Raw genomic sequence first — 6586 nt, 5'->3', positions numbered from 1 at the left:
GGCCCTGCCCCAAATACCATTGACGCAGGAATTTGGAGGTCATGAACTTTTAGGGGAGACTTCCGGGCTATAGCAGCCCCTCCTAGCCATGGAGGCAGAACGATTGTGTTCAAGCCCCCAACCTGCTCTCACCACCTTTGGAGGTCCTAGCTTCAGTTTTCCCGGCTCTGGGGCCGTTTTGTGCCAGGCTGCTTAGGGCTTCCTCTTTGGAAAGAGCTGTCATTTTAGCCAAGCCTGTGCTGCCACCTAGTGGTAGAATGGGGAACTGCCTTACTTTAATTTTCATCAACTTACTAAAGGCAAATCATAATGATATATTAAGCTCTTACTATGTGCTGGACACTGGCTGTAACAGGACTGTCCTGATAAGTTGTCAATGTAATTGTACATAGACAGTTATTACTTTAGAGAAATGGGAAGGAAGGCTCAGAAAGGTGAAGAGAGGCGCTGCAGTCTGCACAGCCAGAGCGGACTGCTGGACCTGAACCCAGGCTACCCGGATCTGAAGTTTGACCTTGAACCCCTTTATGTAAGGCCCTTGAACGAGGATTGGGAAAACATGGTAACCCCTTTCCTGTCTTCATACAGGTCATAAATGCAGGGGGAAAGAGGGCCAGACTCCCGCACTTAGATCAGCTGTAGAATCCCCTCCGTGGAGGGGAGAAGTTAGGATGCAGGGAGCTCTTCCCTCCTGGGGAGCCCAGTCCTCCCCAGGGGACAATGAGACGCTGCAAAGGCCCGGTGGTGGAACCTCGGCCCTGGAGTCCCAGCTGTCATCCGCCCATACCCGCCATTCGCCACCCCTGTTGCAAACACGGAGCGAGCGCCTCCTGTGAGCCCAGCACTGTGCTGAGCACCAGGGAGACAGCGGTGGGCAAGACAGAGCAGCTGGACGTGGGGCACAGGACAGAGGCGTGGCCCTGCGTGACACGGGAGCATCATTAACAGGCGGGCTTCGGACCGTCGGCCAAGACTGGAGCTCTGGGTCGTGACTATGGAGAACAGCGTGATAGGCAGAGAGAGAGAGAGAGAGAGAGAGAGAGAGAGAGAGTGAGCGCTGAGCCAAAGACCCAGCTGGACCTCTGGAACCGAGGAGGCAGCAGGCTGGGTCATGGTCGTGTCACACGGGGTCTTACAAGCTGAGAAAAGCATTGGAGTTTTGTCCCGGAGACGACGGAGAGTCAGTGGGAGGTTTTGGGCAGAGCGGGGGCGCGATGTGGTTGGCGTTCCAGGTCACTCTGGCTGAAGGAACTGCTCGAAGAGCAAGAGAGGAAGTGGCTGGAGCAAGGCTCGGCTGAGCCGGGGGCAGCGGTGACCAGGGAGGCGGTGGCCGTGTGACTTATTCTGGAGGCAGAGCTGTGGGGGCCGGCTTGAACGCGAGGGCGTGAGCAAAGGATGCCCAATGCTCCTTGGGGTTTTGGCTTGGAAATGGGATGCGTTTCCGAAAGTGGGGGGAACCGAAGGGGAACAGGCCTGGGAGCACCAGAGTGCATATCTACCCCCGTGGAAGGCAAGACTCTTTTCTGTTTGGCTCTGAATCATCCCAGCACAGATGTGCAAAGAGGAAGTGGGCGCCGGAAGTGCTGCTCCAGGAGCCCCTTGGCTTCTACTGTCCAGGCCCCTGGAGGGGGCCAGGGACTTCGAAGAGCCAGTCCTGAAGCTTGGCTGCTCCAAAGGATGCCTTGGAATTTTCCTTGGAAAAGCGGAGGGGTGCACCATCCATTAGCACGAGACCCTTGAGGTAGGAGCTTATCTGAGACAATCTCACTGACGTGACCCTGAGACAGGCTGCAGGAACTAAGGCCAAAAAGTCCAAAGTATATTCTTTATTCCGTTGGTGGAAATCAGTGGAACCCCAGTTCATTTTAGAAAAGAAAACCGTCAGCAGGCTCTTGGGGCTTGTGGAACTGAGAGGCAATGGAAGCAGCACACTTGGAAGGCACTAGGAGCCCACAAGGCTCCCTCGCTGCCCCAGGGCTATTGCATGTGCGGCTCCGTGTCAGACTATCCTGCCTGCCTTTCTCATCTGGTGACCCCAACTCACTCTGAAGGTGTTAGCATTCAGCAAAATCCTTGCCAGCTTGTGGAAGAAGTCAGGCACCCATGGCTGCTGCTATTCCAGGATCAAGCCCTCTTCCTCTGAAGCTCACAGCATAATTGCGGCCGAATGTGATTTGCATCTTTCTTCCCGAGCAGACCATGAACTTCACAAGGGCCAGCACCAAGTCCGCGTCGCTTCCTGTTGCTCCTCCAGAACCCAGCACGGAGACCGGCCCGGAGGCGACGCGGCAGGGACGGGCAACTCCCCAACCGCAGCGGCTGCCGGCAGCAGAAGAGTATTTCCAGTTCAGGCTCCAGGTGTGCTCCAGCTGGGGACCCCGCTGGTCTGGCAAGGGTGGCTGTGCCTCAGCCGTGTGTGCCCAGCCCTTGGCCCGGGGCCAGCGTGGGACGCTGCCGCGGGAAGTCAGTCGTGCAGGGTCGCGCTGCGATCCGGGAGGGACACGGGGGCTCGTCCTGGCACAGCTGGGCCCCGTAGTGTCTGTGCTGTGACCACGTCGGCCACTCCTGTTCTTCCAGCGGCACTGAGGTGCACGGAGGTCTGCTTTCGCCTGGTGGATCGTGCAGGTGCTCAGTGGTGGTTGTTGAATGACTGAGTGAATCTGAGAACTTCCTGAGTGGATAGCCAAGGGGACGGAGACTCTCACGGCTGGATATTAAAAAGAAAATCGGAAGGCGAGAACCATCTAGTTACTGCTTAGACTCCCATCTTCATCCAGGGCTGAGCCGCGCCGGGCCAACAGGGTTGTTCTCATTCGTCACGACTGTTTCTTTCTCCTTACTGAGATGCCCACGCCCTAACATGCTCCTCTCTTTTATTTATTTATTTAAAAGGCAGAGGGTCGGCGCTGTGGCATGGTGGGTAAGGCTGCTGCCTGTGGCACCGGCATCCCATAGGGGCACCGGTTCTGGTCCTGGCTGCTCCTCTTCCAATCCAGCTCCCTACTATGGCCTGGGAGAGCAGTACAAGATGGTCCAAGTGCTCGAGCCCCTGCACTCACATGGGAGACCCGGAAGAAGCTCCTGGCTCCTCCTGGCTTTGGATGGGTGCAGCTCTGGCCGTTGCGGCCATCTGGGGAGTGAACCAGTGGATGGAAAACTTCTCTCTCTGTCTCTGTCTCTCTCTGTTTCTGTCTCTCTCTCTCTATCTCTGTCTCTGCCTCTCTGTAACTCTTTCAAGTAAATAAATAAATCATAAAAAAGAAAATAAGTTCTCGCCAAGTTGACCTTCCAAATTAAACACAACATCACGCACAATTCCAGAAGAGCCTTGTAGAATGGATGAGATAATGCTAAAGTCTGTGAAAAGGCCCTAAAGCAGCCAAAGTACTTTTTTTTTTTAAAGAATAAAGATGAAAGATTAATTCTAGCTGATCTCAACCCCGTTATAAAGTTGCAGGAATCAAGACGGCTTAGCACTGGCAAAAATACAGAATGCAGAGATCAGTGTTGGGGTGCAGCGCCAGCATCCCAGATGGGCTGGTTGTGTCCCGGCTGCTCCACTTCCAATCCTGCTCCCTGTAATGGCCTGGGAAAAGCAGCAGAGGATGGCCCAGCCCTGCGTCCGCATGGGAACCCTAGAAGAAGCTCCTGGCTCCTGGCTTTGGCCTGGCCCAGCCCTGCCTGATACTGCCATCTGGGGATGAACCAGTGGATGGACAGTCTCTTTCTCTCTGTCTCTTCCTCTCTCTCTGTAGCTCTGCGTTTCAAATAAATAAATCTTTAAAGACAGATACCTAATGTAGATCAGTAAAAGAGATGCAACTCATTCCTTCTGATGGCATCAAAGTTTCCATGGCATTGATTATGATTTTTCATGACTTAAATTATTATTTATTTTCAATTTACTTGAAGGGAAGAGAGACAGAAATGAGATAGACAGAGAGACAGATGGAGAGAGGTCTTCTATCTGCTGGTTCACTCCTCAAACAGCTGGGAGTGGACCAGGCTGAAGCCAAGAGGCAGGAACTCCATGCAGGGCTCTCATAGGGAAGCCCGGACCCAAATAGTTGAGCCACCACCTGCTGCCTCTCCCAGTGTGTGTCGGCAGGAAGCCAGATCATAAGCAGAGGAACCAGGGCTCCAACCAGGCAGCCCAAGGGGCACATTAACCACTGCACCAGATGTCTGCCCGGGAACCATGGTATTTTTGGAAATCAACCTTATTAAGGTGTGTTTTACATAAAATCGAATGAGCCCATTTTAAGGAAAGATTTCCTTCTTTAAGAGCCACGTGGAGGTCCACTTCCTGGGACACGGGAGCATCGGGGAGACCGTGGTTCTAACCAGGCTAGTGAACCTTTCCGGCAACATTTGGCAGCGTCCTCGCGTGCCTTTGTAACCTGCTGCTGTCTGTGCCCTTGTCTCCAGGCAACCGTGGGCAGGTGTTGCAGAATTATATAGCAGTGGAATCCGGCAGAGACGACCATCTATATTCCTGTCTTTTCAGTTTGCATTGATTGAACCAGCGCCCAGTTCCCGGAATAAAATCCACCTGATCATGATGCATCATCCTCTTTATATTTTGCTGGATTTGATGTTATTATGGGTTGTATCTACATTATTTTAATGTCTGTGTCTGTTCTCCTATTCGGGTAACATGGCTCTCACGGAATGAGTTGTGAAGTATTCCCTTGAGTTGTTAAGAAACATTGTATGGGGGCCGGCGCCATGGCTCACTTGGTTAATCCTCCGCCTGCGGCGCCGGCATCCCATATGAGAGCCGGGTTCTAGTCCCGGTTGCTCCTCTTCCAGTCCAGCTCTCTGCTGTGGCCCAGGAGGGCAGTGGAGGATGGCCCAAGTGCTTGGGCCCCTGCACCCACGTGGTAGACCAGGAGGAAGTGCCTGGCTCCTGGCTTCGGATCAGCGCAGCACCGGCTGTGGTGGCCATTTGGGGAGTGAACCAGCAGAAGGAAGATCTCTCTTTCTCTCTCTCTGTAACTCTACCTGTCAAATAAAAAAAAAAAAAAAAAAAGAAACATTGTATGAATCGGCATCATTTCTTCATTGGCTATTTGAGGGTAGCTGTGCTGTAGTGGGTTAGGTCACTGCTTGGGGAAGCCCACATCCCATATGGGAGTGCCTGGCTCAAGCCCCAGCTACTCCACCTTTCCAATTCAGCTTCTTGCTAACGCGCCTTGCAGGCAGCCATGGTGGTCCTGCCCCCCGCGTGGAGTCCCAGATGGAGTGACTGGCTCCTGCCTGCATCCGGGCTCAGCACTGGCTGTGTAGCTATTTGGGGAGTGAGTCAGCAGATCGAAGGCTCCTGTTTCTCTCTTTCAAATAAATACATGAATAACATTGTTAAAAATGATTGGTGTGCATCACCAGCAGAGTCAGCTAAGCTTAGATTTTTCTTGGTTTCAAGCTATGAATTCAACATTTTTAATAGTAATAGTAGGGGCCAGTGTTGTGGTGTAGCAGGTTAAGCCTCTCCCTGCGGTGCCGGCATCCCATATGGGTATTGGTTCCGGTCCCGGCTACTCCACTTCCGATCCAGCTCTCTGCTATGGCCTGCGAAAGCAGTAGAAGATGGCCCAAGTCCTTGGGCCCCTGCACCCACATGGGAGACCCGGAAGAAGCTCCTGGTTCCTGGCCTCAGATTGGCGCAGCTCTGGCTGTTGCAGCCATAGGTTGGAGGGTCTCTCTGTCTCTCCCTCTCTCTGCCTGTAGCTCTACCTCTCAGATAAATAAATAAAATCTTTTTTTAAAAATTAATTTTATTGATCTTTTCAAAGAACCAGCTTTTTTCACCATTGATTCTTTCTTGGCTTTATGATATTTTTTCATTGATTCTGTATCCATAAGATATGATGGTTTTTCTCTTTTATGTAGTCACCTGCTCTGTGGCTGGGTAGGCGATGTTGCTTTGGGCTCCAGCTGGGCACCATGGTAGTCTCCACGTGGCTTCTTCAGCTACAACTGATGGCTTTGGGTGCCCTGTCTGGCCACGGGCTCAGAGAACCTGTCTGTCTTCACAGGTGCCCAGGGCTCCCACAGGACTAGGTGGAGGGAGGCCGGGGGATGGCACAGGTTGCGTGCTCTGCTACAGCTGGCTCACATCGCTTTCTGGTTCAAGTCCTCTTCGTGTCAGGGCAGCTGAGCCTGGGTTTTGGGTTCTCCATTGCCCTGGAGGAGTCTCTCCTGGGCTACTGACAGCGTCCACGCGGCCAGACGCAAAGCTCCGTCTTCTGTCTGTGTCTTACTTCACTGATTCCAGAAACGTACTGCTCACAGTTCCACAGCCTGCGAAGTTCAAGATCAAGGCCCTAGTGGATTTGGTGTCTGGTGAGGAACAGCTTCCTGGTTCACGGTTAGCACCCACCAGCTGCGTCCTCACCCAGCGAAGGGTGAGTGAGCTCTCTGGGACCTCCTTGTAGGGGCCCAGGTCTCCACTGGAGTTCTGGGGGCACAAGCACTAAGACCCGGGCACTCAGACCCCGGCACTCAGACCCCGGCACTCACTCCCCGGCACTCAGACCCCAGCACTCAGACCCCAGCACTCAGACCCCAGCACTCAGACCCTGGC

Source organism: Oryctolagus cuniculus, chromosome 11 (genome assembly GCF_964237555.1).
Source record: "Oryctolagus cuniculus chromosome 11, mOryCun1.1, whole genome shotgun sequence".
Classification (NCBI taxonomy): domain Eukaryota; kingdom Metazoa; phylum Chordata; class Mammalia; order Lagomorpha; family Leporidae; genus Oryctolagus; species Oryctolagus cuniculus.
This window is presented reverse-complemented; position numbering follows the sequence as displayed.